The 11,017-nt window shown below is 35.9% G+C and overlaps 2 pseudogenes; both read left to right on the forward strand.

Annotated features, from left to right (window-relative positions):
• Window positions 1–7,235: 7,235 nt before the first annotated feature.
• LOC149537070 (putative protein phosphatase 2C 26 pseudogene) lies at window positions 7,236–7,958 on the forward strand (annotated as a pseudogene).
• Window positions 7,959–8,180: 222 nt separating this feature from the next.
• On the forward strand, window positions 8,181–9,250 carry LOC149537071 (zinc finger transcription factor YY1 pseudogene; annotated as a pseudogene).
• Window positions 9,251–11,017: the final 1,767 nt, after the last annotated feature.

The following is an 11,017-nucleotide window of genomic DNA, read 5'->3' on the forward strand; positions in this document are numbered from 1 at the left end:
TCATATTGACTTGAATATGAGATGTGTCCCTATTGGGAATGGGAATAATATCAATAAAACTTTTCCTTTGTGTGTCCATAGGGATGGTTGCACTTGATGTTTCACATGTTGTATTTATGAGAGTCTCCATAGCATTTGATGTCATAGAACTTGGTAAAGTTAGGAGCAAAGGTGTACTTTGTTGATTTTCCTCCAAAGGAGGTATGTCTAGCATCCCTAGAGTAAAAGTCCCTTTAGGTGCATCTTTTTGTTGCATCATGTGACTAAAATCAAGTCTTAATGTCCTTTTGGGGTGTTTAGGGATTGGTGGTATTTCATCAAACAAGGGATTAACATTGATGTGTTCAAATGTACTTTGGAGGATTTCAATTGTTTGTTCTTGATGGGACCTTATAGGTGCCATTATTGTGTTTAAAAAATCTAAAGGTTGTTTTCCCTTGTCTAAGTCCAAATTTATCATGGGTTGGATGTTTTCAATGTTGTGTTGGTTTGATTTTTGGACCTAGGACCTTCCAAGTTTGGGTTAAATTTGACAATTTCTTGTGCTGCCAAACATTTGAAGTTCTTGCAAAAAAATTTGTCTTGACATGCCCTAGCCATTTCTTCATCAGTGATGCCATAATAAGTGTTAGATTTGTCACTTAGGTGTACAGTACCTTTTTGCATGTTTGATGTGTTAGGTTGGCTGAATTCAAAGGAATGTGATTGTTCATCTTCAGGTGAGGTTGGTACACTTCCTCCTCCTAGTGGCATTGGCACGAATATAGGTTCAAATTCAGGACTCCATTGAACCATCCCATGTGTGGGGGAAGTGTTTGGAGGAAATTTCATGGTAGGTGCATTTTTCAAGGTTTTTTGTGCCATATCTTGATTATGAGGATCTTGCGGATACATGTTCAAGGGGTCTACTAGTAATGGTTGTGATGCCTTGATTTGGTCTTCGTCAAAGGTTTGTTGGATTTTCTTGATCTTTCTTTGTCTTGGATGAGGTTTTGGTTGTGCTTGTGCCTCAAAAAATAAAGGTTGATAGAGTTCCTCGGGTCTTTGAGCTAATTGTGTCCTAGTAAGTGTTGGCATGATACCTAAGAGTGCAAATGCAATGGATTTTGTGAGTGTTTTGGGTGATTTAGAGTGGTGGGTATGCAAGATGTGAATGTTTTTTTTTTTTTTGGATTTTTAAGTGTTTAGGAATGTTATGAAATGTGAGGAAATGCTAAATGAATTATGGTTTTGATGTGAAAAGTGCAAATTTCCTAGGGATGTTATGCAAATGCAAATGCAAGGTGATGTTTTGAAGTTTGACTAGAGGGGATGAAAATGACTCTAAAGTATGCAAAATGACAATTAGGGTTGTGTTTTGGAATTGGTAATGATACTAAAGGTAGGTTTATGCAAGGTAGACTATGCAAAGGATGGTGTTCTAGGGTTCATAATGATTTTTGGGACATGCAAAATGAGGGTAAATGCTCAAGAAGGCAAATTGGTTGATGGACAATTTGATAGGGTTTGGTAGTGAAAATGATGCTAAGGATTTTGATCAATGCAATATGAAGGGGATATACAACTAGGGTAAGTCAAAATTACATTTGGGGATGCTAGGGATATGATTATGCTATGAGAAGGTTATATTGAAAGTTTTGAACTTAGGTAAAACCTTTTAGAAAGTATTTTGTCTAGGAGTTTGACCTTGTGATAAAGGACTTTGGATCTTGAGCAAAAATTGATAAATGATGAAAAGATCAAATTGATAAAATATTACAAGGTCAAATATATCAAGACATAGATATATTTTGACCAAATAAAATGATAAGAAAATATAAAAAGACTAGTCAAGATCCATTATCCGTCAACACTAGGAAATACTCTAAGACTCATACTTTGTTTAGATTTTGACTAAATTCAAAGGTTTTGGGGGTTCAAAATGATGTTTAGAGGACTCAAAATGGTGGTGATTCTGAGAAAATATGTGATATGGAAAATTCCTATGATGCAAAAGGGGATTTTGGGTGCAAGATATGGTTTTGAGTCAAGTGCAGAACGGGTAAGTGTAAAGGCTCTTAGATGCAGTTTTGGGGTCCTAATGTGCAGTTCGGAGGCCCAAAATGATCATGAAGGTACCCAAGTGTGCCTTAATAGTTCCAAGTGTTCCCTAATAGTACCAACTACATCATTGATGCACTTGGAGCCAGTTTGGGCACAGTTGGTAGTTTTTGGGCGTAGTTGGTAAGCTAGGAAGAATGTTTGCTGATTCTAAAGGGTATGGTTACCAAACTAACATGCCAAGAAGCTAAGATGTTGGGGTTGATGTTAGGATGGGTTGGGATATGCAAAAAATAGGTTATTACCTATATAATGATGTCCTAAGTGAAGGTACTAAAGACTAGGTGATGCAAAATGCAAAGGTAGGCAAGCTGGTGCAAGCGGAGCTAACCAGGTACCTAAGGACACTGTTGAAGCCCCAAAATGTTATCTAGAACCCAAAATTGAATCTTAGGACCACCAAGTGTGCCAAAATAGTGAATACTACATCAATTATGTAGTTGGGGCCCATTTGAGTGCAACTGGTAGTTTTTGGGCGCAGTTGGTAAACTGGGCTAAAACTGAGGCAATTCTAGAAGCTATGATTTCAGGATTGATGTCACAGAGAGCTAAATAGCAGAGGACAATGTTAGAGCTAGTATGAATGCTCAAAATTATGGTTAGGACACTTGAAATGATGAATAGGTATCCAAGGATGCAAGGTGGTGAATGCAAAGTGCTGATTTTGATATGGGAATGGAAAAAACTAAGGAAAGTAAACTGAACCTAAATGGATGCAATAAGAAAGGTAATAGATACTAAATGATAACTAAAAGGTTTAATATGAAGTCTATATGATGCATGAATGAGGCCTATACTAGGGTGAATGCGAGTGAAGTCTATGCAAGTGAAATATCTATGTTTTGCCAAGCACATTTAAGAGCACAAGTCAACATGTTTTCCAAGGTTTGAGTGTGTTGAACCAATGTTTGAAAAGTTTGATAAAGGTTGAAATATTTTGATAATGTGTGGTGTTTTGAAAAGTTCAAATGATTTCCAAGGTGTAAATTTAAAAGTTTGGCTTTTATCTTGATTATGTTTTACACACACGCAAGACACATTAAGACAAGAATAGTTGTTGTAAAAAGTTACCAAACACACCACAACCTAGGCTTTTAGGATTGTATCCACTGAATTCCTTCTTGAACCAAAGTTCAGCCACACTTATCCAGAGTGGACAACCTAAGATCTTGGCACCACAGGCTCCCCCTTATAGCGCACTCACTTCTTGAGGCTACCAAGATCTGCTTCCCAAGGGGCATGACTTCCAAAGGGATTGTTGCCTCTACTAAGGACTGCGAGAATGTAGGATGTCTTCATGGGCATGGGTAACCCCTTGAGCTAGTGGATAGAAAGGATTTTGGCCACTAAAACATAGTTTTTAGTAAGGGCATTCTATTTGGGAAGTGAATGATAAACTTTCGTAGAAGGTCTCCCAGCCCAAAGAACTGGGGTTTGACGCACCACAAGGGTACTAGAGGAGAGCTATCATGCAACAATACCACCGACACAACTTTCACTGTAATCAAATTTTATATAGTGACTAGAATGTTGGCCTAGCTTTGGCCCATTACTGCTCTGAGGTCGTCCCCTAGCATACCCAATATCGAGTATCTTGGTCCAAGGCAGGCCTCTTATAGAAGTTACATGGATTTCGCTTACACCCAAGATCCACGAATGGTGAGGGGAGAGGATACGTCCAATGCAAATCCTAGGGATTTAACACTATAGACACACCAAGAAGAAAAGAAAAAGGTTCTTTTTAAGCACCAAACGAAATGTTATCTAATCTGGGAAATCCACACACATAGTTTTGAAAGACACACAAAGTCTTCGACAACATCCTGCAAAGCACACATTAATAGTTTCTTATGATCACATATTCATCCAATGATCTCCACATGCTGCAAATAAACCATTAGTAACACAAAATCACCTAATCTATGTCCTAGAGAGTGATAGGAACCTAAAATGTAGATTTTGATTTATGCATGTGCTTACTGTGAACCCAGGTGTGCTCTGACAGAGCAGATTGTACTCCAAAAGGCCAAAATGGCTTAGAACACTCCCAAGTGCATCTAGACAGTACTTATTGCATCAATGATGCAGTTGGGGCCCAGTTGGGTGCAGTTGGTAGTTTTAGGGCGCAGTTGGGAAGTCAGGTGCAGAGTGTGGGGAAATGGTGCCTAAATAAGACCCAAAAATTGGAATTTTCAAAACTACACTCCCAAGTGCGCCCAAATAGTGCAAACTACATAAATGATGTAGTTGGGGCCTAGTTGGGCATAGTTGGTAAGTTAGAAATAGCAAAAAGAGCTTATGGTGGCTTCTGGGCTCCTAAAACTTCTCCTAAGGGTCCCAAGTGCGCCCTGACAGAGAAGAGTGCGCCCTAGGATAGAAAGCTAATAGAATGCATGAAAAAAGAGCCTATAAGAATTTTACTAGACCACCTAATTAATCTAGGTGTGAAAAGGAAAATAAAATAGTCATTATACCCTTCCAAGTGAGCTCCTTCCTTGCACCTACAAGCAAAAAACAAGAAAACCCAAGTTAGATCTACATGTTCACATTGAGTTCACCAAAATGTAGGACCAAAAAATGGGTTAAAAGCATAACATACTATGAGAAAGTCACAAAACTCAATAATCATATGTTAGGACCCACTAGTCTACCATGAAAGCCAAACTAATTAAGAAAGCAATAGAAATCCCCTTTTTCATTTGTAGCTCTCATGTCCTTCTTTCTTCTCCAAATGATTGTAGCTCCAATTTGCCTATAGTGCACACAAGATTGAAGCCAAAGCCTATGATGTGGATCATGCCATGAGAATACTTGAAGTGTGATTTAATTTGAGAGCAAGAATGCAACATGCAAAGAAGTAGAGACTCAACAAAACTCAATGATTTGGATTTTCAAAACTTAAGCATTCATGGATTCAAGGACCCAAGATGAGAGAAAGAGTGTTCATTTTATAATCAACACTCAAAGTGAGGGCATTGGATTTTTTGCCCATAGATGTGCAATGTGGCAAGAGATTCCTATGATGCATATGATAGAATATGCCACTTGTGAGATTCTATGACACATACAAGTCAAACTTGGCTAAATATGGAAGAGAATCTATGACGCGTCATAAGACACCTCAACCCACTTAAAGCCAAGAATCTATGACAAAGAAGCCAAATAGAGACATGCATAAGAGAATAATAATATTTGATTATGACAAATCTTAGCCAAGTGTTAAAGGAGAATCCACAAGGTGTCATATCCAAGTTTCATGAGGATGCAATATTTTATGGAATATTTGAATTAAAAATCCTCTTATTCCACAAAATAAGAATTAGTAGAAAATGGAATGAATCATTGAAAATGGAACTTAGGAAATTAAGAATTTCCATGGTTTGCAGATGATAAACCAATTAATTAATATAATTAATTAATTGAGGATGATAATTAGGAAGAATAATTAGAAAGAATAGGATTAAATTATGGGTTATTTAATCCTATAGAGAAAATTAGTAGATAATTGGCCAAATTGATTAAATGAATGTGACAATATCCTTTGATGAAAATGTAATGATGATGGATATGGAATAAGATGATGACCAGTAGGTCAAAGCCATGATCAGATTGATTAATTGAAGTTGATAACATGCCAAGGACACAAGACATGAATTGGTTGATATGTAACATTTAACCAACATTGTAAGTGCTACAGGATTGAAATTGATTGATAAGGTTTGATCATAATAACATCGATAAACATTGTCAATGTTATTAAAATGGTTGATGATTCCATAATTTGACATTGAAAGCCTCAACAATGTCAAATATTGGATGACATGAATGATAGTTTGACCTAGCACTGAGAGCCACGACAGTACTAAGGTCAGATTGATAAGATTGATAGGTTGATAGGTCTCCAAGGCACTGAAAGCCACAACAATACATAGGAGTCAGATAAATGATGATTCAATTGGGATGTTTGATATGCTCTAGGCTGATTAGGACTGATTTTGAGTGATTTTGGGTTGATTTGGGGTGATTTTGAGTTGATTTGAATTGGTTTTGAGTTGATATGAAATTGATGTGAAGGGGGATACAAATGAAAAATATGGTCAATCTGGCCAAAAGACTGAAGTTAGTAGAATGAGAAAATGGGACAAATTAGTATGAAGAAGTGATGAGGTTGTAGATGTGAACCATTTTTGAGTGTCTACACATATATATCAATCCAATTTACATAATTACAAATTCGGCCACAATACAAGTTTACACAAATATTACAAAGTCAGTCAAAGTGTAGAAACTCAAGTTCTAAAGACTATCTCGGTGAGGTTCTAATACTTGACATCCACTATCAATGCTTGCCATCGTCATGCACTTAGTAGATGTAGAAGTTCGGTCCATACTGATCACTTCTAGGTAGTATTGAACTTAGTCTGCATTGGCGACTCGACAAATACTATGAAACTTGACATATAAATTGAATCACTCAATTCACACTACATAGCTCAGTAAAAAAATTCTCACTTAGTTAACATTGAGTAGCTCAGTCACCACTAGACTCACATCACATTAGCTACAAAATCAGTGACCACTATATAACATAGTTTGCACTAGTAAAATCGACATACACTAAAATGCACAATTTATAATATTGATCTTCATACTCAGTTCAAATTGAAACTTGTCCATAGGACTTGGTAGCAACTGTAGGACTCATCAACAACTGAAATTCTTGGTTAAAACTATTAACTGTACAATATGCTCAGTATGAACTCACAATATGAATAAGTGTATGTCACTAATAACATGTAGGAATACTTTCAATCCCCCAATTTTTAATCTTCAAAAGTCATCTCTCATGAAAAGAAATTCCCTTAATGTGTCTCTGAATTTTTCTAACATGTTCTTATGAGGTTGAATTGGTTTGGAGATCCAAAATAAAAATTTCCAACTTTGATCACTTTAGGATTAGATTGGGATTTGCAACAAAATAAAGGTTTGAAAATTCTTTGGCTAAATATGATAAGGACATTCCAGTAGATGGGAGAAGGTAGTAGCCATGGTGCTTATAAAAAGAGCCATGAATATCAGGAAGCACTATAAAGATCTTGAAGACAATGTTAAATTCATCGAAGCTGGTCTAGTTGATGTTGGAGCTATCACTTTTTGTTGGCACACATCTTATTTCACATCCTAATAATGCTGATAAAGGTGGAGAAGATGCACTATATGGTAGTAGCTATAATGAAGGTATTCTTGCCATTTTTGATGGTGTTTCTAGTTGGGCTAATGAAATTATATATCCAGCTATCTTTCGTAAGGAACTAATGGCTAACATATCATATAGCCTTGATGACAAGGTGATTGGAGATCCCTAATCTCTACTGCAAAAGGCACATGCAAAAATCTGCTCGACTAGTTCAGCTACAGTAATTGTTGCAATGTTGGAAAAACATGGGACACTTAAAATTGAAAATGTTGGAGATTATGGACTCCAGATCTTTTGAAAAAGCCATGTAATATTTCTTACATCTCCACAAGAAAATTACTTTGATTTCCCTTTCTAGTTGAGCTATGAGATTGTAGGCCAGATATATAAAGATGTAATGGTGTACAACACTAATATACTAAAGGGTGACATTGTTATCCTAGGACCAGATGGGCTTTTTAATAATGTTTTTGACCATGAAATAGAGAGTTTGGTTAGTAGGTATCAAGGTTCTGATGCAAAATTTGTTAAAAAGGTAGCACATGCATTAGTAGATCTTGGAAGCACACATGCAAGGAATAGAATATTTGAGTCACCTTACTATTTGGAGGCTAGAACGTAGGGATATGATATCCCAGTTGGAAAAAACTACTTGGAATGAAATTTATAGTCTTCTTGTCTTGTAGAAGGAAAGCTGGATTATATTACTTTGATAGTGGGGATGGTGGTTAATGCATGAGCCCTTTTCAAAGAACCTGATCTGCTTTTACTTGATGAACCCACTAATCACCTTGATCTACATGCAGTTTTATGGCTAGCAATATATCTTTTTAAATGGTCAAAAACTTTAATTGTCATCTCACATACAAGTGAATTAATGAATATGGTGGTTATAGTTATTTTACATTTACATGGACAAAAGCTAATATCTTACAAGGAGGACTGATGCATTTGAGAGAATTGTATCTCCATAATCAACAAAATCTTTTGAATTAAATGAGCATACAAGGGCTCACATGCAGGCTTTCAATAACAAGTTTCATTACAATGCTAAAAGAGCATAGCCTATTCAATCAAGAATTAAGAGGATACCCTGAAGTCACTAAAGGAGAAACATCAGAGCCTAAACTATTTACTTTGAGAATTTTCCTTTTCAATTATGAAGTCTATGGGAAGACTTTTCCAGAGGGAGGAACTTTATAGAAACATCCTCATGTACATTGCGAGAAACAACATGTTTCTCATTATGATGGATGCAGCAAGAAATTTTTGGATAGTTCTAAACTAAAGAGACACTTTCTTATTCACACTGGAGAAAAAAATTTTATATGTCTTCATGAAGGTTGTGGTAAGGCATTCTCTTTGGATTTTAACTTGCGAGCACATAAGTGCATGCACTCACAGGAGAACTATCATATTTGTCCATTTGAGGAAAGTGGAAAATGTTATGTGCACAAGTACAAGTTAAGAGGACATATAAAATCCATACATGAGAAGAATTTGGCTCACGCTGTGAAGTTGACACTCCCTCAAGCTGAGAGGGAATTCGTTAATCCAAAAGTCTCAATACCAGCATATGGAACTGTCACTTTGGATCACCCCTTTATTTGTCCTTATGAGGGTTGTGACAAGTGCTACATACATGAGTATAAGTTGAATCTTCATCTTAGAAGAGAACATGCAGGTTATGCTTTTGAAGAAAATGAAATACATGAAAGTTATAGTGATGATGAAATGGATCAAGCAAGTGACCAAGAGAAAAATATAAGGAGTGCTAGTACTATGACCAGATCTGGCCATGGAAAACTATGAGTAACTTCAAAGGTAGTGTCTGTAGGAAATGTTCAAAGAAAGATTCCAAGTTTAGATGTTGATTTGAACACAAACACAAATGCCAGATCATTTACTAAGCCAAAAGAACCTAGGAAGTTGACTAAGTTTAAATACATGTAATAATGTCTATGTACTCAACAAAAGCTTGAGCATTGATATAATAACCTTTATACCCATCAAAATTGATGTTCTAAATACATTTTTTTATCTTGTGCCCCTTTGGATGCCATAGCATCAGCTTGCGAGTGTGGAAGTCCAATATCTAAGGCTGATATAAAGAGGTAAAAGTCTCAATCGCCATTCACACATAAATTGACACCAAGTTCTATTTAGGGAGTTGAAAACATAGCATGGAGGTCCTGAAAGTGGATGAACCCTGTGATAATGTTCATGGGTTGATAAGGAACAACACAAGCCATCAATGGAGTAATGAACCCAAGCCCAAACTTCATAGTAGCTCTACCTGACTACAGCTGACTTCATGAACTATCAAAAGGGAATAATTTAGAACATTAAGATTAAAAGACAATACATCTAGTATTTAAAAAGACTCATATTACATGCATATGGTAAACATGCAAAGTTCATTCCTTGTATGTATTAAAGGTAGCTTGGTTTAATGATTCTATGATGTTAACCTGAGGCATCATCACTATAATATTAGTGTTGAACCCCAATCAACAAATTTTTGCTAATATGTTGAGATGGCATATCATTCATCAATTGAGTAATGTGGATGATGCAATACAGATATTGAAAAGTCTATAGGAATGATACAAAATCTTTCATAATCATCATTACACTAATGAGTCTTTGGAGTCTACTGCCAAGTCATCACATCAATACATCAATGATCATTTCATCCCTAACAAAGCAATGGATCTAATTGACGAGGCTGGTTCTCATATGCATCTTTTTCATTCATAGCCCCCTAAAGAAGCAAAGGAGCTTGAGAAAGAACTAAGGTAGATTACAAAAGAGAAGAATGAAGTTGGTCGAGGCCAAAATTTTGAAAGTACTAGATAGCCACGAGATCATGAAGTTGAATTGAAGGCATAAATTACAGACCATTCCTATTTTGAAATTGAAGAGTTGAAGAATCCCAACAATACCAATATTCATAAAATTGTCACAAACTTTGGGAGATCATTTGCATTAAACCCAAAAAGAGTGATACCATTAAAATGGTTAAGGTATTGAAGTTAAAGAAGTGGGATTCAAAAAGATTGACAATAGATTATAATTAATAAATGATTAGAAACTTGGATTAGAAAGGATCAGTTATTTTGGTGAATGAAGGGACATAGTTAGAAACTAAAGAGTCACATAGAGGGAAACCAAATAGTGGCTGAACGAGATTATTTATTGCAAATCTTTTGCTAAGCAAGGGGTTCTTCTTTTCCTACATATAGTCAAAGAGCTAGAGTAGAGGAGAGGGCATGTTAGTTTAGTTTTTTCATTTCATTGCATATAGGGATGGGAAAATTTTGGGTGAAGTTGGTTGCAGAGACAATCAAGTTTAGTGCCATTATTTTATCATTCACTTTCATCATTTGTATATGATGTTATTTCATTGTGTTGAATTGAAGATGGGAGAATAAACAGAGCTTTGTTTTGTTGTTTTCAATTTAGCCAATCAGTAGAATAATCATAGAATTATAACTAGTTGTGGAATTGCATCAACATACTTCATTTTCATTTCGTAACTCGCATAGTCATTCTTCATTTTCATTTCATAATTTGTATTTTCAAATTGTTGTTTTGGGAAATTTATAAGATTGTGAAAATCATCAACATAACATCTTTGCATTTAGATCCTGCCTGAGATTTCACTTGTCTGGGTGGAACTCAATTTCCTCTGTTGGTCTCTGGTTAAGAACATACCTA

This window comes from Cupressus sempervirens, chromosome 10 (genome assembly GCF_028749045.1).
Source record: "Cupressus sempervirens isolate cs-2001-9-10 chromosome 10, ASM2874904v1, whole genome shotgun sequence".
Lineage (NCBI taxonomy): Eukaryota > Viridiplantae > Streptophyta > Pinopsida > Cupressales > Cupressaceae > Cupressus > Cupressus sempervirens.